Genomic DNA, 27607 nt, shown 5'->3' with positions numbered 1-27607 from the left:
ACTTGCTATTCTTAAAGAAGCAAGTCAGTACGCTGCTAATATATATTTTTGATGGGTCTGTTTAGATCCATACCACACTGGTGCTGCGTATAGTATTATTGAGCTGGTTACTGTGGACAATAGCTGACGTATAGCTTCGCTCGGACCACCAATGTTAGGCATTATTCGCATAAGTGATCCATTAACTTTGGTAATTTTCTCCCCCACCGCTCTGAAGTGCTCTTTGAAAGTTAACTTAGAGTCAATGTGTACTCCTAAGTATTTTAAGGAATCCTTTGAGGTGATTTGATGATCCCCGACAGTTAAGACTAACTCGTTCGCCGACCGTTTGGAGCTTACTAATACCACTTCCGTCTTTTGGCTAGCCCACTCCAGTCCTGTATTGGTCAGCCATTCCTTTATTCTTGCTATGGCGTCATTACATAATGCTTGAAGCAGGTCCAGTTTCTTGGCCACTACTACCACTGCAATATCATCAGCATATCCCACAATTTGCGTGTTTTCTGGTAGATCAATCTTTAGCACTCCGTCATACATTACATTCCAAAGCGTTGGACCGAGAACAGATCCCTGTGGGACGCCTCCTGTGATTTTGTACTCTTTAGCTCCTTGATCCGTGTCAAAAAGAAGTACTCTGTCTTTAAGATAGCTACCTATAATTCTGCGTAAGTAAGCTGGAGTGCCGAAGCTTTGCAGCGCTGCCATTATCTGCATCCAGTTCGCAGTGTTAAAAGCATTCTTGATGTCCAACATAATCAGTGCACAGAACTTCCTTTTATTTTGGCCTCCAGAGATAGCTTCTCTAGCTATATTAACGACTGTTTGTATTGCATCTACGGTGGATCTTGATTTGCGAAATCCATATTGACTATTCGATAACCCACCTGGTCTTTCTAGAGTCAGCTGTAGGCGCTCACTAATTAGACGATTCATCTTCTAGACTTTTCATCTTCTATAGCTGTTGTATCTCCTGCTTGGTAATTGAGGAATGTGCGTGTGTAGGTGTGAGTAGCAATTTCAGCTGATGACTACATGTGTGTGTGTGAGATATCTCTTCACTTCGAGCTGCTGGTTATGTGTGTGTATATACATAAGTTTGGCTGCTTACTGAATTTGTTGTTGTGATTATTTACTAACAGCATAGTGATGCTAAAATTCGTCACAATAGCAAAAGTAGTAAACACCAAAGGTGATTAGGTAGAAACTAAAAATTTTGAGTTAAAATCACCAACGTTAAATGTTATGTTAATCACTTTTACATCATAAGAAAGGAATATCTTTGTTCGAAGTTAATACACTGACAAGTAGTGTGTTTGGATTCGCTTCAACACCATCAACCATTACCCAATTAAATTAACCTATTAAATTAACTATAATTATAGTGTTGATAAATAAATTACCATACAGCGGTTAACTACTGACGGATAAAAGACAATTAATACATACACCCGGACATACGTGCAACTCCTGCTTTACATTTACATTGAAAAGGCATCAACTTTGACATTGAATGTGTGTTTGAATGCATTACTGCATATATGTGGGTGGTCCTGATATGGGTGAAAATTTTTATTTGGTTTGATTTTTTGGCAGGGCACTATTTCAATTGGTTCTCTACCCTGTGAAACTATTTCAGTACTTTTCTGAATTTTTTAAGAACATTTAGAGGTCGCTACCGAGGATTGCATTTTGTATGGCGAATCGTCCTTTTGCGGTACTATTTAATATTTTACCTATTCTTGTAACTTTCAAAGATTTTTTGTGCCAGAAGATTATCTTTAAGGTTATAAGCAGACCCTTTGAAAAACCTACAATAGCATTTAGTTTTACTTTTTTCCTGTTTTATTATTATACTATACTATAATCTCTAAGCAGATACTGAGCAGCGACTTGTATGCACATAAACAAATTAATCATTATGTCTACACATATGTCCATACAAGCAGCGGAGAGCAACGCATAAACATATGCATATATCTGAAATACTCCAAAATAAGGCAATTATGTGTGCAAATATCACTCACATATACACGCGCATATGAGAAGCTATACACGTACATCTGTAGTTATAATTTTATAGCTGGTAACTAAGTAAATTCTGGAAACGCCTAGAAGTATGGCACGAGGAAATCAAAGAGTATAAAAGAGCGCAATCTGAGCAATCATGAAGTTAGTTTGGTTTCAGCACGCTATCTGTCGAGCAGTAGAAGTGTTATTGTGAAATACTTTAATAAAGGCCATTTTACATTATTGAATAGTGGAGTTATTTATTAAACAGTTTAGTGACTCGAACTTTAGTAGAAGGTTGCAAATAAGAGGAATTGCACTAAAATTCGTTACAATATTATTACAATTGTTGGTCTAAAAGTTTGACCTTTGGTAGCGACTTCTAAAACCTTACACAAAAACAAGTAAGGAAGGCTAAGTTGGGGTGTAACCGAACATTACATGCACAGCTGAGATCTTTGGAGACAAAATAAGGCAAAATCACCATGTAGGAAAATGAACCTAGGGTAACCCTGGAATGTGTTTGTATGACATGGGTATCAAATGGAAGGTATTAACCCAGATAGTCCCAAGACAAAACCGGGAAGGTAACCAAAATAATTTTTATGTTTTTGGACTTCAATTATGATTAAAAAGACATGTCTAAACTTTTTTTAAAACACTTAATTCATGAAAGTGGATTTTAAGGCCGTACTATATTTAGTACATTGGGAACATATGCGTTGTGAAAGAAAAAATTAATTTTTATTATGAAATGAAATAAAACACTTTACATGTACTCCAACATCGCATTTTGAGCATCTGGTCGTGGTCCCTTCATGACAAAATCCACAACGAGTTTGCTTACCCTGGTGAACCACGAAATGATTCATGCCATCATAGCGTAAAACTGGTCCTTCCAAGCCTCCTCTGGGTCCTTTTTGGAAAGTTTGCTCTTTCCGATTTTGCTGCAGCAATGTCGTTGAATGACTCTCCTAAATTTCAGCTGGTCCATGTCTCCATTTTGTTTTCGATGCAATTGCCATGCATTTTGCACAGCCATGTCAATACAGTGGGTCGATAAACAATGATCCACTCAGTGAGTTTTTAGATCAAAGGAACTGAACTAAAAAAGTTATCGAAAAATAGATGGAACCTCCGATTTGGCCAGTTGTCACTTAAGGCTTGTGCGTACTCCAGCACATCTCCACCTCCAACATACCTTTTGCTTATGTTTGTTGATGCCCCCTGATATGGTTCAAACCAATTCAAGTAACCTAACCGGGTAGCACCTACCCACAACTTATAGCAGTATCGGATCGGTTTTCCATGGATGTACTGTTTACAACCATGCCGGCCATAATATGGTACGATGGCCTCATCAATAGAATGCATTTCCTCTAATGGTGCATCCTCCATGAATTTTTTATTTATTACATCGAAAAGAGGCCTTACCTTTGCAAACTTGTCATCAGTATCCAAATGTTGATTGTTGCACACATGAAAATTGGAAAAAATCATATAAAATCGGTTTCTAGTTAGTGCATCTGAGATTGGGTCATTGTGGCAATTTTTTTCGCGTTCCCAGTACATTTTTTTTTCTTGGAACCTGTACGTATCCGCTCAATATCAAAGCTCCTATGAATGCTAAAATTTCGCGCTTTTCAAAGTTTGCATTGATGTTTTTTTGTTGGGCATATTTGTTAATTTCAGTCAGAATTAGTTCTATTGCTTCATCATCAAAAAACTTAAAAAAGAACTCTAGATTTTCCGATTCCGTAACAGAAAATTCTAAGTCCTTCTTTACCCAGTTATATCTCTTTTGTTTTTTTGCCTTACGTTTTCAAAGATTCTGCTTTTTTGCTAGCTCGCTCAATGGCAAGTCGTCATCGGAATCATCTGATGAAGTATGCTCGGCGTTTCTTCCTTCAAATACAACTTCTGCTGGAGCCAGCAGCTGAGAAGCTGGAAGGTTATCTATCTGCAGATAGTCCTCTTTCCCGGAGTCTTCATCTGCCAATTCATCTACTGCATCAATTGGTGGAAAAATACAAATTTCTTCAACTCTATTATCATTATCATCGTCATCCTCCAAAATAGCAAGTACTTCGTTAAGTGAAACACCCCTATGAAATAATGGCAAACACAACGCATATAGTCCCAATGTACTAAATATAGTATACCCTGGTTTGTTTAGCCGAAATAGATAACATTTTTTAACAAAACCTGTATTTTTCATATTATACTGAGTTCAAATGCGAGCATGACGCGACATAATCTAGGTGTACTATATTTAGTACATTGGTACTATCTGGGTTAAAGATAATTTTGAAAGGGAGTGGGCAATAGTTCTATAGGTGTACGCTATTTCAGGATGTCGCCATAACCAGGGGTGACTCCAGAATATGTTTGTACGATATGGGCATCAAATGAAAAGTGGTAATCACCCTTATCGCGAAGTTCATGCGGAAAATTGTTCACCTTCACTTTTTTGTTCGGGTGAACTTTTTCCGCCTATCGGCAATTTCGGGCGAACAAAAGTTCACTTCGAAACAGCTGATGCTCTATTGTGAATTAGCAGTGAACAAATAATTTATTTGCAATTGCGTAAATTTTGTAAACAAGTATATATTTCCTTAAAATATAGCAAAAATAGAGATAAAAATTTTTGAAAAAAATGTTTAGTATTGCACCTAGGTTGGTATTGATTGAGCGCCAGGAGAATATAAATGTGAAAGCGATTCGGGGGCAATTGAGGAACTGTTCTAAACCTTTTGACTCACGGTAAGTTAATAATTATTATTTTCTGCACTTTTGAATAATAAACTAACTTTTTTTCAGCTAGTTTTCTGCAATATTACAGGCTTAATAAGCCGGCATTCAAATATTTTCTAGAATTCTTACCGACTCCTTGCCACCATTGAAGCAAAAATTTGGAGTACAACCAATTGTAAAGTTGAGCGCATGTGTTCGTTTTTTCGCAGAGGGAGGACATCAAAAAGGCGTTGGAAAGGACTATGAGGTGCGTCTTAGCCAATCTTGTTTCAGTGAGGCACTTTCAGAGGTGCTGAACATTTTGGGACCGTTGCTTTGTCCACAATGGATAATTTGGCCGACTTTAGAAGAACAACGTCAAACTGCATGCGATTTTTATGACAAGTTCGAAATACCAGGAGTTGTAGGATGTATTACTGGAAGTTAACATAGCAACCCCTTCCAAGAACGTTCACCAATTTTACAACAGAAAAGGCACTTGCAGTTTAAATGTTATGCTGGTGAGTGCTGTGCATATAACTTAAGCTAAAATAAAATATAACTTATGACATAAATATTTTTCCAGGTATGTGACAGCAATCTGAGAATTCGTGCTATCGATGCTACACACCCTGGTGCTCGCCACGATGCCTTCATATGGAACATAAGCGACTTAAGATCAGAAATGGAACAGAATTATTTGCAGTCACAGAAATGCCCGTCTACTAGGTAATAGCTTAAAAGCAATGAAGCGAATGCATTTGAAATCAACAAGTTTTCAGGTGACGCTGGGTACCCTCTAGAGCCTTGGCTACTTACTTCATACAGAACTCCAGAAAGTGGGTCACCTGAGGCAAAATTTAATGAAGTTCACACGCGTTGTCGAAATATAATCGAAAGAACAAATGGTGTTCTTAAAAACCGTTGAGTGCAAGAGAGTTGTATTATTCTCCTGCAAAGGCAATAGGCGCAGCTTTACACAAAATTTGCATTCATTACAAAAGTGAAGCAAATCTGCCAACGCCATCTGATAACAGAAATTTGAACGAGACTTCTACATTAGAACATCAGCATATTGGCGAAGTAAACAGTACCTATATGGTCGCAGGTCAGCGTATTCGTATAGAAATCACAAACAGTCTTTAAATAAACAAATTAATTCAAATTCATTAATTATTTTTATTTTAAAGTATTAAGGTACCTTTGTTATCTAACTTATTTGTAGCAAAATCAAACATAAATACTTTATTTCTTGAAACTTACATCTTACTCGTGGTATAAAAAAGGAACACAAATACCGAATTGCGCTAAACTATATACATATATACAAAAATAAAAGTATTTAACTAAATAAATAACTATGTATTTCAATCATTGAAAATTCGTTTGAAATAAATTTAAAAAAAAATGTTAAACCTAATTTTAGGTTTTTCTTCGTAGCATTTCTATTTTTAATTCTTTTAATTCTAACGTCCGTCGAATTAATACCATTAGTTCCTCAATTTCACGTTTGCGTAGCTTTTCCATTTTCATATTATGCTTTTTTAGTTCAATTAATTTTTTTCCTTTTAAATTGTACATACGATCCAGTGTACGGCATAATCTTTCATTGTTCGGTTTTATTTCTGTTAAAATTTCGCCCAATTTATCACATAGGGCTTATTGAGTCTCAAAATCCTGGCGAATCAGCTCTATGTTTGTCGAATGGAAAAAGGCCTATTTTGCACAACCGCCTGACTGCTGATATCGCTTGGTGAACATTCACGTTCAGCAGCAGCAGCACCACAATTTGGATCAACAGGTTCGCTGTCTGTCATGATTGTAGGCAAATCGGTTCTACAACCAGGAACGTCATCAGTACTACAACCAGGAACTTTACATAGTACAATGTTCGATACTATATCCATTAGCGAACTCGCTTTGGCCTTTTTTGAAGGTACTTCGTAGCTGCGTGAGTCTTGAATACCTTCAACTGAATCTTTAAAATCCAGCAGTTGGTATATTGCCTCTTCTGCAGTCGAAAGTTTTTGCATTTTGCTGGGCCCGCCTCCTGTCTCCCTCGCGTAAATAGCATTTTTTGACGCCTTCTTCCGTACATATCCTTTTTGGTCATTCCATACCTATAAATAAGAATATCAATATGCAAAAAAAAAATTACTCACAGACTGCTTTTTGAGGGGGGGGGGGGGGCGATTTCAGTCAGTAATTGTTTCTCCCAATAGCTGATGTGGTTTGAACAAAGTTCACATCAAGATATTTTATACGTGAAAATGCAAGACAAAAGAACAAGGGAAATGTATAGCAGACCGTTATTTTTTAGCGGTAAATTTATTAGTATTTTTTTAAAAAACAAATAAATGTAAGGCGCGATAACCTCCGAAGAGATCTAAGGCCGAGCTTTTCTTCCAATTTACGTCGTGCTCCTCTTGATTTTCCCTACAAATTGGCCGGACGGGACCTACATGTTTTTATGCCGACTCCGAACGGCGTCTGCAAGGCAGATGAGTTTTCACTGAGAGCTTTTCATGGCAGAAATACACCCGGAGTGCTTGCCAAACACTGCCGAGGGGCGACCCCGCTTAGAAAAATTTTCTACTAATTTAAAAACCTTATTTCTAAGATTTTGATTTTGCTTTGCCCGGGGTGCGAACCCAGGGCATACGGTGTATATTTTTCTTTTTACATTGCTTAATAATTTCATTTCATATTTGGTTTCATTTAATTATTCAAATTAACAATAGTGCATCCAATTTTTTGACATCATTTTTATCTTCTGCATAGTTCATATTCACACAGTAAATTTAATTCTATGCTTCTTTTTTTTACATATCTTTCAATTATATGATCAATATTAATCTCAATATCGAAATGGGTATTTAAAAGTGCAAGACCAGTGAGTCTGTTCTGGGACATTGTGGACCGTAACCACGTTTTCAACCGGCGAAGTGTCGAAAAACTCCTTTCAGCACAAGCATTGCTAGCTGGAAGCGTGGCCAGAATTTTGATAAAAGCATTTATTGATGGAAACGCATATTCATTGCAATCATTTAAAAATTTTCAGCTGATAGTGGAATTGATTTTTTGTGTTGCTTATCAGACCACCGTTCTGACCACACTTCGTACTCTCCATCTATATTAATTTTCTTTCCTCCGATAAGTGATGCGATTCTTTTACCAAGATCTTGGACAAGCTCTTTAGACAAATTCTTTTTTGCAGTGTATTATCTTTGATGATTCGTGATGGGAGTAGCAAATTAGGATTAAAAACTTGTAATGTATCTTCAGGTAATCTAAGTTGTAAATCAAGAATAATATGATCAAGAACAGGTATATAAATTGCTTTTCGATAATACTCTTCAGCGTCTCATGAAGTGTAATTCGCTCCATGTATTTGTTTTTTAGCAATTCGTGGGAAGACAATATCAAACTTCAACTCATCTGCTAAAGCTACTATTTTTTTGTAAAGTCCCGAAAAACGACTTCCTGCTTCAAGTCTATGGTTTTTTAATCTTCGCAAAGTGTCACTCAATGCTTCAGAAGCTTGATTCAAATCTATTGACGGTGTTTGCAAAAGTAAGCTTAGTGGTCGCGTAACAGAAAGTGCATTGCTCAAACAAATCATTGAAATCACGAACTCTATCCCGCAAATAGATTTCATCATAGAACGGGCCTCAGAACTTGTTCTTGAATCTTGCCAAGTAGAAATTTCTTGAAACGAAGCAACAAGCATTGGTACATATTTTAAGAAGTTCCTACACAGCTACCTTAACTTCTGATGTCATTACAGAACATCCATCCGTTCCAATTCCAACGCAATCTTCGAAGAATGGTCCTAAATTATTAAAAATATCGATCACTATGTGTGCCAATGCTACACCTGTCAATTTTTTTTCTCCATTTATAACATCTTCAAGCATCTAACAGCATCAAGGAAAGTTACAAAATCTTCTCTTATATTGCCATCATATAAATACCGCAAACAAAGGCTGAGTCCCTCAGTATGACTACAATCAGTAGTTTCATCGAAAATAATTGCAAAAAATCTAACCCTCTCTATAAAAATAGATTCAATTTCATCTTTGCAGCATTGAATAAGATCGTTTTGAGTCGTGTTGCTTATATAAGTACCTCTTGGATGTGTAGAATTTAAAAGTTCTTCAAGCTCTTTATGACCTGCAGCGACTAAAAATTTCAAAATTGCTCTAAAATTACCCTCGTTTGTTGCTGATTCAGAAAAGTTAAGTTTACCGTCATCTCTAAGGCCTCTTAATGCTAAATTCTGTCGCCACAAAGAATAATAGTTTTTATAATAATCTCCAACAATCTTCTATTTTTCTCAACTTGTTCCATGCGAGAAAGTTGTTTGCGTCTGGACCCTCTGTGTGAGTATTAAAGCAGCGCAGTCCAATTGCTGGTCAATCGGTTTGATTTTGAAATGTTGTAAGAGAAGTACGGGAATAATTTCAGTTGTAAAGTTCGACTACCATAGTAGTGCTGTAAATAAAGAACAGAGTTATTTTGTCGACAGTTCTGTGGTTCGAACGATAACAGAAGACGCAAAATTATCAAAATAAGCAACAACATGTAAGAAAACTTAGCAAATATTAGGACACCAAACAGACGTTGCCAACACGCAGTTTGACTTTTATGTATTCAAAAATTGTACTCTTCATAAATCCTCCTTCTTTTTTCATTCTCCCTATCCTGTTTTGCTTCCTATCACCCCTTATCTAGCTCCTTCTCCCTCTCTGTATCACCCTTTCCCCTCATCATTTGCTCGACTCCCTTTTCTATATGCTCAACTCCCCCTGCTGTCCCATTATCTCACTCTAAAACTCTCCTACTCTCAATTCCTTTTTTGTTACTAGAACACGGCTCGGCATTCTCATACATTCAAAAAAAGTCTTTTCGTGAATTTCATGCTCCGCCTACCACACCGGGGATACTGGGTTCAACTCCAGGACAAATTAACATCCAAAATTTGGAAAAAAGTTTTTCAATTAGAAAACAGTTTTTCATATCGGGTTCGCCCGTCGGAAGTGATTGGCAAACACTCTCAGCGTATTTTTGCCGTGAAAGGAATCTCAGTGAAAATGCCTTGCAGATGCCATTCGGAGTCAACATAAAACCTTTAGGTGTCGTCCCACCAATTGGTAGGGAAAATTAAAAGGAGCACGGCGCAAATTGGAAGAAAATCTCGGCCTGAATCTCCACGGAGGTATTTCTTAATTCTGTTTGTGACTGTTTTCGAAAGCGCTTCGGTATTATTTTGTGGTTCAATGGATTAGCATAGGATCTTTTCAGAATTTTTTCTTGAGGCTTAAAGGAGCAGATGGGTATTTTCTTTTGAATATTTTCGTGATCGTTTGTAATTTTTCGGAATGACTTTGCTATCATACTATATCAAAATTGAAACATTTTCATATTGATGTAAGTATTACTTTGGAATCAGTTCGAAACCATATTGAAATTACTTCGGAATCTTTTCGAAGCAACAGCTTTTTGAAGTTCTCTGCACCATATCGGGTATATTTAGGGCCATTTTGGTGTAATTATTTTTTATCTCGACTTTTAAAATATTCGTCAACTTGTTAACTGTAACAATCGACATCGACGAGTTATCGATTTTGTATCTACTTGCTATTATCGAGTAATCGGCTTTTTAAAAAAATAAAAATAAATGTAAGGCGCGATAACTTCCGGAGAGATTTTAGGCCTAGCTTCTCTTCCCTTCCGACTCCGAACGGCATCTGCAAGGCAGATGAGTTTTCACTAAGAGCTTTCCATGGCAGAAATACACTCGGAGTGCTTGCCAAACACTGTCGAGGGGCGACATCGCTTAGAAAAATTTTATTCTAATTGAAAAACCTTATTTCTATAATTTTGATGTTGCTTTGCTCGGGGCGTGGAACCCAAGATCTTCAGTGTGGTAGGCAGAGCCCGATACCACTACGGTGGCCGTCGGATTTTTATTGGTTTTTTATTGGCTTGTTAGCAATGTGTTATCAATATGATATCGTCTTTATAAGCAGTTATCGGTATTATGACCTGAAGCGAAAATATGCACTTGCGTACGAATCTGATCTCTCTGAATGAGTTTTTGAAATACATTTTTTTATATATTTTCTTAATTAAAAGTAAGCCCATTGCAGTTTATCAGTATTTTGGTGTGTATCTCATATGGAATAAACTTTAGTGGTTATGCTATAATATAGTTTATAATCAACAACGTTTTGAATACAAGATCAAAGTGTTGCTTTATTGTTATTGGAGCGATAAAAATACTTCCCGAGGACCTTTGGGGTCATCAGAACCTTGGCTGCTAAAGAGACAGGATTCGCCACGAGTAGGTGACGTTGACAATTGGGCTGGATAAGCTATAAATTGCGGTCTACAGCCCCTTGAATCATTTGGGTATTTCAGTCGCCTCTTACGACAGGCATACTTGCAGCGGGTATATCCTAAGCCTAAGGTTGCTGTATTATTTCATGCTAACGACAATTAAAATATACTAGTATCGCCCACTGGCGAAAATTCGACCAGTCCAAAATATTAAATAAGGGATAACCAAAAACTAAAGCCTATATATATAGATTTCTAGACGTGGGACATACAAATTTCTCTTTATTTGAGATGGGTCACAATCTCTTTCCCATAATATCTTATCTTCTGTACAACACCATGCTGTTGGGATAAACTAAAATAAAGTTGAAATATTATTGCGATTACGTATTAGTTTATAATATGAAAGAATTCTATGTGTGAGTGCACAATTTCTTTTGCAATACTTAAAATATTAATAGAACCCAGCGAATACCAGTGGTATTGACTGAGAAGATATTTCTATATGAAAATTTGTATAGGAAGGTGCCACACCCCTTTTAAAATACTCAAACTCAAATTTTCACTTAAACCTTGACATTACCAACATTGCTAGTTATGGTAAATTTCAGTACTGTGACTTAAACGATTCAGGAGATTTGGATGATATGGAAAGAAACATTTATATGAGAGGTACCACAATCACTTTTCCAATTCTTCCCACTTTTCTCCATAATATCGAAGTTGGGCATCAGTTTGCTAAGTGTGATTACTCTCATTCGAAAATTGGCGTGTGGCGTTTTCATATATAGATAGATAAGATAGATATCCTATTAGAGTTCTGTAGGCGCACACTCGCGTTCGGAGGTTATCGCGCCTTACATTTTTTTTAATTTAAGTTTCAGTAATGTGATCTAAGCGGTTCAGGAGATATGTGATATGGAAAGAAAATTTTTCTTGGGATGTACTACACCCTCTTTGGCAATTACTTCCACTTTTATTCACTGATATAACATCAATGTTGGTCATCTATCTGCCAAGTTTCAAGTTTCATTTTCTTGGAATTTATACTATTAGAGATATTTGATTTTTCATTTGCTGGTACATATATATCACATGCCATGCCCCCTAAATTCCAAAAATAATTCCTACACATTGGTGCATATTTAATCGAATCCTGCGAATTAACACAGCAGTTACGCTGGCTAGGCCATGTTATGCGAAGAAAAGATGACGCTCCGGATAAGAAATATTTTTATTGGAGCCCCAGATGGAAGCAGAGGAAGAGTGCGGCCCTCACTCACGCCGCTGGAGGGTCAAGTTAAGCGCCAATTAAATAAGATGTTAAATTTGATGGTGAATGAGGACAAAACGAAGTACCTGCTGTCATCGAGCAAAGAGCGCCTATGCGCCTTGGCAACCACGCCACTGTTGGAAGTCATAATTTCGATATAGTAAAAGACTTCGTTTATTTGGGCGCCAGCATTAACACTAACAACGACATCAGCCCTGAAATCAGAAGAACAATCACTCTTGCCAATAAATGCTACTTTGGACTAAATTTTTGTATTCTTTAATGGGCTTAGAAACAATTGGAACATTCACAAATGTGTCGAATTCGTTGTAAAATCTTTAATTTCAGGTTGTGGTAAAGTACAATGGCACACACACTTTCATTTTAACAAAAAACCTTATATAAATATATGTGTTAACGAAAAACCTTAGAAGAAAACCCGTGCCACAAGACAAACTAGTTCTGTTTTATTTACATAAAAATATTCTTTTTAAACTGAATTTTTCTAGAGCTCGGTTGTATTAATTTTACCATAAAGTCAGTCCTAAAAGTTAAAAAAAAAGTGTTCCCAAATGCTGGGTGGTCCAATTTTATTTTAAATTTAATTCTTTACTCTTCCGTTTACCAATGCACCCTAATGACTCAATTTTCCGATCTATGGCCTAGATTCAAAGTGTCAACTATATAGTATAGGAATTTTGATCATTAAATTTTTGTAAAGTTATCGCTTTCAAAAAATATCAGGTTCCCTGTCCCATGTAACATATATGATTCATGTTAGCAATTTTGTACCGTGTCCGATACGCTCGTGTATCATATATTTATGAGCAACCTTAGATATACCTTATGCTATGGAAATTACTTAAACGTGGTGAGCTATTTCTGTTTTTCGTATGTGACATGGCTGTATAGACTTTGCAAACTGTAAACTTAAAAAAAAAACTTTAAAAAATTAGGTGATTTTCAAATATTTCCCAAAAATTCGTAAAAATTAGTAAAATTTTTTTTTTGTATATTTTTTTTACTATTATCTTTAAAAAGCTTATTCCTTCAATATTTGTTCCAACGTAATTACGAATCTTAAAAAAATTGTTGACCGTGGAGCACTTCACGGATATTGTTATATGGGAGAGGAAACCTGATATTTCTGCCTTACTTCTAATAACAAGTAAGGAAGGTTAAGTTCGGATGTAACCGAACATTACATACTCAGTTGAGAGCTATGGTGACAACATAACGGAAAATAACCATGTAAGGAAATGAACCGAGGGAAACCCTGGAATGTGTTTGTATGACATGTGTATCAAATGAAAGGTATTAAAGAGTATTTTATGAGGGAGTGGGCCGTAGTTCTATAGGTCGACACCTTTTCGAGATATCGCCATAAAGGTGGACCAGGGGTGACTCTGGAATTTGTTTGTACGATATGGGTATCAAATGAAAGGTGTTAGTGAGTATTTTAAAAGTGAGTGGGACTTAGTTCTATAGGTGGACGGCTTTGCAAGATATCGCCATAAAGGTGGACCATGGGTGACTCTAGAATGCGTTTGTACAATATGGGTATCAAAGGAAAGGTGTTAATGAGTATTTTAAAAGGGAGTGGGCCTTAGTTCTATGGGTGAACGCCTTTTCGAGATATCGACATAAAGGTGGACCAGGGGTGACTCTAGAATTTGTTTCTACGATATGGGTATCAAATGAAAGGTGTTAATGAGTATTTTAAAAGGGAGTGGGCCGTAGTTCTATAGCTGGACGCCTTTTCGAGATATCGCCATAAAGGTGGACGAGGGGCGACTCTAGAATTTGTTTGTACGATATGGGATTCAAACTAAAGGTATTAATAAGAATTTTAAAAGGGAGTGGTGGTAGTTGTATATGTGAAGCCGTTTTCGAGATATCGACCAAAATGTGGACCAGGGTGACCCAGAACATCATCTGTCGGGTACCGCTAATTTATTTATATATGTAATAACACGAACAGTATACCTGTCATGATTCCAAGAGCTTTTGATTTCGCCCTGCAGAACTTTTTCATTTTCTTCTACTTAATATGGTAGGTGTCACACCTATTTTACAAAGTTTTTTTCTAAAGTTATATTTTGCGTCAATAAACCAATCCAATTACCATGTTTCAACCCTTTTTTCGTATTTGGTATAGAATTTTAGCACTTTTTTCATTTTTCGTAATTTTCGATATCGAAAAAGTGGGCGTGGCCATAGTCAGATTTCTGCCATTTTTTATACCAATAGAAAGTGAGTTCAGATAATTATGTGAACTGAGTTTAGTAAAGATATATCGATTTTTGCTCAAGTTATCGTGTTAATGGCCGAGCGGAAGGACAGACGGTCGACTGTGCATAAAAACTAGGAGTGGCTTCAACCGATTTCACCCTTTTTCACAGAAAACAGTTATCGTCCTAGAATTTAAGCCGCTACCAAATTTCACAAGGATTGGTAAATTTTTGTTCGACTTATGGCATTAAATGTATGCTAGACAAATCAAATGAAAAAGGGCGGAGCCACGCCCATTTTGAAATTTTCTTTTATTTTTATATTTTGTTGCACTATATCATTACTGGAGTTGAATGTTGACATAATTTACTTATATACTGTAAAGATATTAAATTATTTGTAAAAATTTCACTTAAAATAAAATTTTTTTTTTAAAGTGGGCGTGATCGTTCACCGATTTTGCTAATTTTTATTAAGCATACATATAGTAATAGGAGTAACGTTCCTGCCAAATTTCATCATGATATCTTCAACGACTGACAAATTACAGCTTGCAAAACTTCTAAATTACCTTCTTGTAAAAGTGGGCGGCGCCACGCCCATTGTCCAAAGTTTTACTTATTTTCTAACCTGCGTCATAAGTTCAACCCACCTACCAAAGTTTCATCGCTTTATCCCTCTTTGGTAATGAATTATCGCAATTTTTCGATTTTTCGAAATTTTCGATATCGAAAAAGTGGACGTGGTTATAGTCCGATATCGTTCATTTTAAATAGCGATCTGAGATGAGCGCCCAGGAACCCACATACCAAATTTCGTCAAGATATCTAAAAATTCACTCAAGTTATCGTGTTAACGGACAGACGGACGGACGGACGGACGGACATGGCTTAATCAAATTTTTTTTCGATACTGATGATTTTGATATATGGAAGTCTATATCTATCTCGATTCCTTTATACCTGTACAACCAACCGTTATCCAATCAAAGTTAATATACTCGGTGAGCTCTGCTCAACTGAGTATAAAACAAGTAAGGAAGGCTAAGTTCGGGTGTAACCGAACATTACATGCTCAGTTGAGAGCTGTGGAGACAAAGTAAGGGAAAATCACCATGTTGTAAAAAGAACCTAGGGAAACCCTGGAATGTGTTTGTATGACATGTGTATCAAATGGAAGGTATTAAAGAGTATTTTAAGAGGAAGTGGACCATAGTTCTATAGATGGACGCCATTTAGGGATATCGCCATAAAGGTGGACCAGGCCTGACTCTAGAATTTCTTTGTACGATATGGGTATCAAATGAAAGGTGTTAATGTGTATTTTAAAAGGGCGTAGGCCTTAGTTCTATAGGCGGATGCCTTTTCGAGATATCGCCATAAAGGTGGACCACGGGTGACTCTAGAATTTGTGTGTACGATATGGGTATCAAATGAAAGGTGTTAATGAGTATTTTAAAAGGGCGTGGTCCTTAGTTCTATAGGTGGACGCCTTTTCGAAATATCGCCATAAAGGTGGACCAGTGGTGACTCTAGAATTTGTTTGTACTATATGGGTATCAAATGAAAGGTGTTAATGAGTATTTTGAAAGGGAGTGGGCCTTAGTTCTATAGGTGGACGCCTTTTCGGAATATCGTTATAAAAGTGGACCAGGGTTGACTCTAGAATGCGTTTATACAATATGGGTATCAAACGAAAGGTGTTAATAAGTGTTTTAAAAGGGAGTGGGCCTTAGTTCCATAGGTGGACGCCTTTTCGGAATATCGTTATAAAAGTGGACCAGGGGTGACCCTAGAATGCGTTTGTATAATATGGGTATCAAATGAAAGGTGCTAATGAGTATTTTAAAAGGGCGTGGGCCTTAGTTCTATAGGTGGACGCCTTTTCGAGATATCGCCATAAAGGTGGACCAGGGGTGACTCTAGAATTTGTTTGTACGATATGGGTATCTAATGAAAGGTGTTAATGAGTATTTTAAAAAGGAGTGGGCCTTAGTTCTATATGTGGACGCCTTTTCGAGATATCGCCATAAACGTGGACCAGGGGTGACTCTAGAATTTGTTTGTACTATATGGGTATCAAATGAAAGGTGTTAATGAGTATTTTAAAAGGGCGTGGGCCTTAGTTCTATAGGTGGACGCCTTTTCGAGATATCGCCATAAAGGTGGACCAGGGGTGACTCTAGAATTTGTTTGTACGATATGGGTATCTAATGAAAGGTGTTAATGAGTATTTTAAAAAGGAGTGGGCCTTAGTTCTATATGTGGACGCCTTTTCGAGATATCGCCATAAACGTGGACCAGGGGTGACTCTAGAATTTGTTTGTACTATATGGGTATCAAATGAAAGGTGTTAATGAGTATTTTAAAAGGGCATGGACCTTAGTTCTTAAGGTGGGCGCCTTTTCGAAATATAGCCATAAAGGTGGACCAGGGGCGACTCTAGAATGTGTTTGTACGATATGGGTATCAAATGAAAGGTGGTAATGAGTATTTTAAAAGGGAGTAATCCTTAGTTCTATAGGTGGACGCCTTTTCGCGATATCGCCATAAAGGTGGACCAAGGGTGACACTAGAATGTTTGTACGATATGGGTATCAAATTAAAGGTATTAATGAGGGTTTTAAAAGGGAGTGGCCCTTAGTTGTATATGTGAAGGCGTTTTCGAGATATCGACCAAAATGTGGACCAGGGTGATCCAGAACATCATCTGTCGGGTACCGCTAATTTATTTATATGTGTAATACCACGAACAGTATTCCTTCCAAGATTCCAAGGGCTTTTGATTTCGCCCTGCAAAACTTTTTCATTTTCTTCTACTTAATATGGTAGGTGTCACACCCATTTTACCAAGTTTTTTTCTAAAGTTATATTTTGCGTCAATAGACATACAGTTACCATGTTTCAGCCCTTTTTTCGTATTTGGTATATAATTATGGCATTTTTTTCATTTTTCGTAATTTTCGATATCGAAAAAGTGGGCGTGGTCATAGTCGGATTTCGGCCATTTTTTACACCAATACAAAGTGAGTTCAGATAAGTACGTCAACAGAGTTTAGTAATGATATATCGATTTTTGCTCAAGTTATCGGGTTAACGGCCGAGCGGAAGGACAGACGGTCGACTGTGTATAAAAACTGGGCGTGGCTTCAACCGATCTGCCCTTTTTCACAGAAAACAGTTATCGTCCTAGAATCTAAGCCTCTACCAAATTTCACAAGGATAGGTAAATTTTTGTTCGACTTATGGCATTAAAAGTATCCTAGACAAATTAAATGAAAAATGGCGGAGCCACGCCCATTTCGAAATTTTCTTTTATTTTTGTATTTTGTTGCACCATATCATTACTGGAGTTGAATGTTGACATAATTTACTTATATACTGTAAAGATATTAACTTTTCTTTTAAAATTAGAATTAAAAAAAAAAAATTTTAAAAGTGGGCGTGGTCGTTCTCCGATTTTGCTAATTTTTATTAAACAGGCATATAGTAATAAGTGTAACGTTCCTGCCAAATTGCATCATGATATCTTCAGCGACTGCAAAATTACAGCTTGCAAAACTACTAAACTATCTTCTTTTAAAAGTGGGCAGTGCCACGCCCATTGTCCAAAATTTTACTAGTTTTCTATTCTGCGTCATAAGTTCAACTCACCTACCAAGTTTCATCGCTTTATCCGTATTTGGTAAGGAATTATCACACTTTTTCGATTTTTCGAAATTTTCGATATCGAAAAAGTGGGCGTGGTTATTGTCCGATATCGTTCATTTTAAATAGCGATCTGAGATGAGTGCCCAGGAACCTACATACCAAATTTCATCAAGATGCCTCGAAATTTACTCAAGTTATCGTGTTAACGGACAGACGGACGGGCGGGCAGACGGACGGACGGACGGACATGGCTCAATCGAATCTTTTTTCGATACTAATGATTTTGATATATGGAAGTCTATATCTATCTCGATTCCTTTATACCTGTACAACCAACCGTTATCCAATCAAAGTTAATATACGCTGTGATCTCTGCTCAACTGAGTATAAAAAATCCTTAACTGATATTGAGTATGACAGTTGTATAGCAGAAACCACATTAACTTCCAGACACTTTCCAAAATAATCTTGGAATACCTGAAACTCATCAATTTGTTTTGGGCTGTGAGCAAAAATTTAAATATCGACATCCCAAACGAAAAGTAACACTTTCAAATTTTTTACATAGGGTTTCTTTGTAATTTTTAGTTTGGCTTGTCGATATATTGTTTCACAAACTCTCGGTACCTGTCTGAATGCTTGCACGCATAACTTAAACATAAATTAGTTTTATGCTTTGATTTAGGTTTCAATTCAAGAATGGCTTCATCAGTGGCAAACTCAGTCAAATTTCTTTGATTCTTTCAATTTAAACCTCCTTGATGTCCCCAATTGGCGCCAGTCGGCAGAGAGAATAAGCGACTGGCGTGCCTTGTTGGACGGCCATAAACGTTTGAACGGTTAAGCGCCAATTAAGTAAGTAAGTAAGTAATCAATCGATTAATTATCAATTAAAATTATATCTTATATAAAAGAAAAAATACATTTCATTCTCACTAGTACTAGAACGTCGACAGGCGCAACAGTTAACGGTATCTCCGCCGATCCTTAATTATTCTTTGGTACCTACATTCGTCATACACAAGGAAAAATGAAACCATAAAAACTAAGAAAACCGTTAGCTTCGTTTGCCCTGTCATTGGTTCTATTTCGTTGCCATGAATCATCACATCAGGTGATATTGGCATTTCGTGACTTAGTTTGTTATAGCAGTATTCAACAACGGCCTACAAAATTAATAAAAATATGAATATTCACTTTGCTAAGTTATCTAAAATTATAATTCATACCTTATTCACTTTGTAGCTGATAAGCCAGATGAAACATCCGACTATCGTCAAATTAAAAGTTTGTTTAATGTTAAACGATGGCACTTTGCATGGAAGTTAAAACAAAAATGTGTTATCCGTTGCATTTTCGAGTTCGAGTGTTTCAAAGCAAATGAGTCAAATGAGTGAATTTAAGTAAAACACACATAAACTTACAAAAACTGCATTTATATCTGTGTTATCAATTCAAGTAAAATTTATAGTGGTCGGCAAAAGTTAAAATGTAAGTGTGAGCATTAGTGAGAGCGAGAGCTGCAGAGTCCCAGGAGAAAATTAAAGTTAAAATATTGTAACGAATATTAGCAGCACTAAGGGATTCTATCATCTCTAAGCCGATGCTAAGCAGTGATTCAAGTCACATCAATAATTCAATCATAATGACTACACATATTTACACGCAGCAGAGAAGCAACGCACAAACACATGCAGATATCTTATATGAGATATGCAATTATAACTGTGGCAGTGTCGATCACAAGCACACGCGCATATGAGAGCTATACACGCACATCTGTAGTTATAATTATAGCAGATAACCAACTAGTAGATTCCAGAACAGAAGCGCCTAGAAGATGCAACGAGGAAATCAAAGAGTATAAAAGGCATGAACAGTAGAGGCGCTGCCATCAGTTTTGATTAAGACGCTATCTGGCGAGCAATAGAAGTATTATTTATTGTGAAGTACTTTAATAAAGCCCATTTTTCCATTATCCAATATTGGAGTTATTTATTCAGAAGATTGCAAATAAGGGAATTGCAGTAAATTCGTTACTATATGAAGAAGCGTAACACGGCAAATAGTGTAATAAAAAGGCGATATTTGCTTAAAAAATCATATCTTTTGATCTCATACAGGTGCCACAACTAGAGAAGTATAAAAAGCTAAAAAAATATGTGGCTGACTTGTAAAGAAAACATAAAGATATATTCGGGTAAATGTTTTTACTATTTCGCTTAGATACTTTAAACATTTTATATACATTTTTTGCTGGGCAGAGGTTACATTTTTTCGATTTTCCTGGCTCAGAAAAAAGTTAAGTCCAGAATAAAATTGCTACAATTGCTTAAGATATTAAAAAAAAAAAGCTCACGTTGATTAGAAATGTTATGTTACGTTAATTATTAAAAGGCCGTCTTATCAGTTGCGTTTCCGCTCTATAATATTTCTCACTGGGAATCTTAACATTCGTTTGACAACCATGCGCAGTGTTTGTTCGTTGTTGTCTCGCTAACGATTGAAAGATGGAGAGTAAGTATGTGTGTGAAGCAAGTCTGACTCAATTCAGCTAAGGCGGCCGACCACTGATATACAGAATCTACATTGTAGCAGCAAGTTGCCGCCGTGGCATGGGATTCGTGTGCTTGTCTACTAAAACAAAGGTTCCGTGTTTGTGGTCTGAGACGAATTGTTTAAAACTGAAAATGCCTCAGGAAAACTTCTCCAACACGCGGCTATTTGGAATTGGTTTTGAAAATCTGCTGATTGTTGCAAACAAAAAAAATATAAATAAAATTGCAAAAGTTCATTTCGTAAGGAGGATTTATAAAAAATGTAGGTTCCACCAGGTTTTAAGGAAAAAATTATACATAGCAAATTAGAGTAGAAGCTCGGCCTATATCTTCCGCGAGGTACATGTATCACGTAAAAATATTCTTATTATTATTATTTTGTAGGCATAAAGAAAACGGCTGAAAAAGTGCAGTACGTATATATAAAAATCGAGATCGGTTGCAACTCAACATAATATATCCAGCTGCGTGCCTTTATCACACCAGTTAAATAACAAATAATAATTTTATTTGTAATCAATAAAATTAAGCTGTTTTCAGGCAACTGTTTCATGATTAATTAATTGCCTTTTTATACTCAGCTGAGCAGAGCTCACAGAGTATATTAACTTTGTTCGCATAACGTTAATCCGTAACGGTATAAAATAATCGAGATAGATATAGACTTCTATATATCAAAATGATATGGGCGAAAAAAAAGAAATTCATTTAGCTATGTCCGTCCGTCCGTCAGTCCGTAAACACGATAACTTGAGTAAATTTTGAGGTATCTTGATGAAATTTGGTATGTAGGCTCCTGGGCGCTCATCTCAAATCGCTATTTAAAATAAGAGAAATCGGACTACAACTACGCCCACTTTTTCGATATCGAAAATTTCGAAAAACTGATAACGTGCGATAATTCATTACCAAAGACGGATAAAGCGATGAAACTTGGTAGGTGCGTTGACCTTATGACGCAAAATAGCAAATTAGTAAAATTTTGGACAATGGCCGTGGCACCGCCCACTTTTAAAACAAGGTAATTTAAAAGTTTTACAAGCTGTAATTTGGCAGTCGTTGAAGATATCATGATGAGATTTGGCAGGAACGTTACTCCTATTACTATATGTGTGCTAAATAAAAATTAGCAAAATCGGATGACGAACACGCCCACTTAACAAAAAAAAATGTTTTTGAAGTCAAATTTTAGAAAAAATTGAATATCTTTACAGTGTATAAGTAAATTATGTCAACATTCAACTCCAGTAATGATATGGTGCAGCAAAATACAAAAATAAAAGAAAATTTCAAAATGGGCGTGGCTCCGCCCTTTTTCATTTAATTCGCCTAGAATAATTTTAATGCCATGAGTCGAACAAAAATTTACCAATCCTTTTGAAATTTGGTAAGGGCATAGCCTCTACGACGATAACTGTTTTCTGTGAAAATGGGCGAAATCGGTTAAGCTACTCCCAGTTTTTATACACAGTCGGCCGTCTGTCCTTCCGCTCGGCCGTTAACACGATAACTTGAGCAAAAATCGATATATCTTTCCTAAACTTAGTTCGCGTACTTATCTGAACTCACCTTATCTTCGTATAAAAAATGACCGAAATCCGACTATGAACACGCCCACTTTTTCGATATAGAAAATTACGAAAAATGAAAAAAATTCCATAATTCTATACCAAATATGAAAAAAGAGATGAAACATGGTAAATGGATTGGTTTATTGACGCAAAATATAACTTTAGAAGAAACTTTGTAAAATAGGTGGACACCTACCATATTAAGTAGAAGAAAATGAAAAAGTTCCGCAGGGCGAAATCAAAAGCCCTTGCAATTTTGGCAGGAATGCTGTTCGTGGTATTACATATATAAATAAATTAGCGGTACCCAACAGATGATTTTCTGGGTCACCCTGGTCCACATTTTGGGCGATATCTCGAAAACGCCTTCACATACATGCAAAACTAAGTGCCACTCCCTTTTAAAACCTTCATTAATACCTTTAATTTGATACCCGTATCGTACAAACACATTCTAGAGTCACCCCTGATCCACCTTTATGGCGATATCTCGAAAAGGCGTCCACCAATAGAACTAAGGCCCTTTTAAAATACTCATTAACACCTTTCATTTGATACCCATATCGTGCAAGCAAATTCCAAAGTCGCCCCAGGTCCACCTTTATGGAGGTATCTCGAAAAGACGTCCACCTATAGAACTAAGGCACACTCCCTTTTAAAATACTCATTATCACCTTTCATTTGATATACATATTGTGCAAGCAGATTTTAGAGTCACCCCTGGTCCACCTTTATGGCGATATCTCGAAAAGGCACCTATAGAACTAAGGCGAACTCCATTTTAAAATACTCATTAACACCTTTAATTTTACAACAAATTCTAGAGTCACCCCTGGTCCACCTTTATGGCGATATCTCGAAAAGGCGTCCACCTATAGAGCAAAGGATCACTCCCTTTTAAAATACTCTTTAATACCTTCCATTTGATATCCATGTCATACAAACACATTCCAGGGTTACTCTAGGTTCATTTTGCTAAATGATGATTTTCCCTTCTTTTGTCTCCAAAGCTCTCAGCTGGGTGTGTAATGTTCGGTTACACCGAAACTTGGCCTTCCTTACTTGTTAATGATTATTAATTAATTTCACATAAGAATTAATTAACTTATTATTTTTAGTTGCATGATTAATGTAATTTTTGGATTGATGTCAATTAATTTGTATTCATTAATTTACTTTACTTTAAAATAATTTTATAAATTAAAACAATTAAATGATTATTGTAACCAGCGTGTAATTGTACAAAAGGATATTAGTTATAACTTGGGTTGGGTAACATTAGTACGCAATGGCTTAAGGGAATCCTGGTAGATATATATGTACTTCCTTATATCAAAATTAAAATTACCGAAAACTTGTTTAATTGAGCCATGTCCATCCGCCCGTCTGTTCGTTAACAGGATAACTTGACTAAAAATTAAGAAATCTTTATAAAATTTGATATACTGGCCTATCTTGAGCCAGAATAGATTGGTATTGAAATATAGCTAAATCGAATGATATCCAAAAACGTAAGGCACAGCATAATCTGATTAAGGTTCAGTTGGTCTTACTTATGACTATCAATAAAAATTTGACGCGTTCAACGCTTTTATTTAATTGTCTGATCAACGCCCTAGATTGATGAGGAGTGTGATGACTAGTACCTATGACCTACCTAGTTATTTTCTAGCTTTTAGTATTACTTATTGTAGGTATTGTTTTCAGTAACTAAACATTTTTTTTTTTTTATTATTTTATCTCATTTTAGGTAAGTGTTTTTACTAAGTGGAGAAACATTTGGAACTATCATCATAAAATCTATTTACTTTTCAAGTTTTATAAGTTTACCCATATATTCGGTAATGTAATTTGTTCATGTACAGACCATTACGATGTCGAAAAAGTAGGCGTAATTAGCGTTTGATTGCATATATTTAAAGTATTTTCGGGGTGACGTGTAATAGTGTCAATGGAGCTAGCGGCAATTGATATAAATTCACGTTTGAACAAGTAAGGAAGGCTAAGTTCGAGAGTAACAGAACATTACATACTTAGTTGCAAAATTACAGCTTGTAAAACTTTTAGATTACGTTCTTTTAAAAGTGGGCGGAGCCATGCCCCTTGTCCAAAATTTTACTAATTTTCTATTCTGCGTCATAAGGTTAACCTTATCATCAATTTTCATTGCTTTATCCGTCTTTGGTAATGAATTATCGCACTTTTTCGGTTTTTCGAAAATTTCGATATCGAAAAAGTGGGCGTGGTTACAGTCGGATTTCGTTCATTTTAAATAGATGAGTGCTCGGGAATTTATATACCTAATTTCATTAAGATACCTCAAAATTTATTCAAGTTATCATGTTTAAGGACAGACGGACGGGCGGACGGACATGGCTAAATTAATTTCTTTTTTCGCCCAGATCATTTTTATATATAGAAGTCTATATCTATCTCGATTAGTTTATGCCGTTACGGGGTACTGTTATGCGAACAAAATCAATATACTCTGTGAGCTCTGCTCAGTTGAGTATAAAAAGGGAATACATGTCAGAACTTCTTATAGACCCCAGCACCAAACTTTGGAAAAAAATGTTGATTACTTAGTTGTCTATTATGTCTATTATATAAAAAATTTTAATAGAATTAATTGTGAAAATAAAAATAGCACCGCATCCGATGATTTAGAATAAGAAATCGCGCGACTTTTAATTCGAAACTTGCTATTCATATTATGAAACTATATGAAGATATGTTTTCGAATTAACTTCCAATGTTTAAAAAAAGTGCTCTTTCTAATTTTTATATATTTTGGAATATTTTTACTTCTAAATTTTTGCCAGCGCGCTTTTTACTTCCTTTATATTAGGTCAGTTGAATGTTTGTCCGCTTTTCATTCAAATCTTGCAATCGATTTTTAAGTAACCTCTCATTGAGCTACAAACGTGAAACTTTACACATAGGTGGTAGGAAAAAAATGCGTTAGGTGGCGCACGGATCGAAATAATTACATAAGAATTTGAAAATTTTCAAACCAGCTTTTACATAACTTCTCGATGAGCTAGAGAATTGAAATTTCAAACTTAATACAGAGGTCGATGAAAGCCGATGACACGATACAAAAAGATTCGCTAGGGGCCCACGGGATGAGATATTTAGAAAAATCGTACGAAACGGAGGGAATTTTGGGATTGATTTTTATGTAAGCTCTCATTGAGCTACAAGCGTAAAACTTAACAGATAGGTTAAGACACCGAGAAAATGTAAGAAAAGAAGAAAATAAAAATAAAATAAAAAAATGTTAAGCACTTCCTTTATATAAATGGACAAAATCAGCGAAAATCAGCAATTGATTGACTAATAATATTTCCTTTCCTACCAACTTTCCAAGCCAAGTAATGTGTGCTCCACCTTTATGTTTTTACTTCTCATAAATATTTTTGCAATTTCTATGTCAAAATTAAAAAATTTAAGTTTAGCAAGAATATATCTTTATATAAGAAGACATTTTTCGCTGATTTTTGTCCATTTACATAAAGGAAGTGCTTACAATTTTTTTATTTTATTTTTATTTTAATTTTTGGAAATTAATTCAAAAAATATCTTAATGCCATATTAAAATATGAAATGAAAATTTTGATTTAAATATCGTGATATTTTTATTTAAAATTTTCGCATTCGCGCTGTTTTTTAATTTTTGGAAATGACTTCAAAAAATATCTTAGTGTCATATCATAACATGAAATGAGAATTTGGAATCAAAAATCGATTGAATTGAGAATGAAATGCATAAAAAAAATAAAAGTTTCGCGGCTCAACGCCAAATCTGGACGGCCTAACAAGCACAACACAAATCACAGTCATGTTTTTCCAGGATCCATTTTGCGTGAGTGGAGTTAAATATTCTTGAAGCGAACTTAAATTATTCCTTTCACCTTTCGATTTTGAATTAATGTCAAAAGCGAATTAATTTCAATTGACGTTAGCTCCATTGACACTATAACGCGTCACCATTTTTGGCTGAAATGTGTGTCCTACTTTCAGAATAACAAAATATTTGCTTATTTACTCGTTTTAACGAATGGCCTGACTCACAAATGGATGAACAGGACTCAATCGAAATCCATTTAGCATATTTGTATCTATGTATGTAAATCTGTACCGTAGCCTTTATACCGCACAACCCAAAAAAATACCACAATCAATCTAGGGGAAGGGGTGTCATTGTGGCTTCTTTTGTTTTTATTGTCTTGGAACGGAAAATCCATATGGTTTAAAATATTCTAAATGTTATCTTGCCAAGAATTTATTGGACATTTCTCAAGCGAATTTAAACAACAACATTTCACATTAAAAGCAAAATATATCTATTTTATGTAGCACGTTAAAGCTTGATGTTTTATTTTTATATATTAATAAATGACGAAAGATTTCAGCAAGTAATGAAGTGTTCTTATAACGCGCACTAGTATCTCCGAAACCGAATTCTTCTTTTGTATATATAATCATAATATACGTTAATTATCAGAACAATCAAACAAGATAATAATATTTCATCTGGTGTGAAACTTCCATTAGCGTCGACCTTATGGCTTTCCGACATAGGTAAGCTTACTCCTTCAGAAGTGAGTTTATTAATACAGTAATCGACAACGAACTGCAAAAAAAAAAAAAATATATTAGCAGATCTCGGTTTAACAAAATTTATTAAAATTATTTTATACCTCATTCCATTTGATATATATGTACCAACAAAAGCACATTGCTACTCCAACTAAACAGAATTTAAAACAAATACGACGCATCTTCCTTTTTACTTTTAAAACTATGGTCTGATCGATGTTCCATATTTCAAGCGACTGAGTTAAATGATGGAATCTTCGTGGTACATATGTATGTATAAGCAAACAAGTTGTAAAGCTACGTTCTCAATTTACAGGGTGTGTCAAAAATAGTCTGCCGATATTATTTTCGTGTATGTTTTATTTTGGTTTTGTTTGTGAAATTTGCTTATGTAATCAATGTACACGAATTTATTCCATCAAGTCAAGAAAATAATATAAGCCAAGAGGCTGCAACCAGAGCTGATGATCTAACGACCATTTTTTAGAAATTTTTTTTTTTTGAGGTCACTCTTCCCAAAACTTCGTGCGACAGTTTTTCAAATTTCTTTCGTATATTTACCTTAAGGGCTTGAAAAACCTCAGGATTGTTGAAGTAAGCACGCGGCTTGAAAAAGCTAATAAAAAAATAGTCTGGAAT

At 35.7% G+C, this 27607-nt stretch overlaps 1 protein-coding gene and 1 long non-coding RNA gene across 2 annotated transcripts in view; both read right to left on the bottom strand.

Moving 5' to 3' along the window:
* The window catches only part of Mct1 (Monocarboxylate transporter 1), an 854653-nt gene that overhangs the window by 170309 nt on the left and 656737 nt on the right, over positions 1 to 27607 (bottom strand). The window lies entirely within an intron of this gene.
* On the bottom strand, positions 26636 to 27201 carry LOC137248898 (uncharacterized). Its single transcript, XR_010952209.1, has 2 exons — positions 27070 to 27201; positions 26636 to 27002 (listed from the first exon to the last, which is right to left on the bottom strand). It is a non-coding gene; the product is annotated as an uncharacterized lncRNA (long non-coding RNA).

The sequence above is a fragment of the Eurosta solidaginis genome, chromosome 4 (assembly GCF_040869045.1).
Source record: "Eurosta solidaginis isolate ZX-2024a chromosome 4, ASM4086904v1, whole genome shotgun sequence".
NCBI lineage: Eukaryota > Metazoa > Arthropoda > Insecta > Diptera > Tephritidae > Eurosta > Eurosta solidaginis.
Note: the sequence above shows the minus strand (reverse complement) of the source record. Positions and strands in the feature narration are given on the sequence as shown.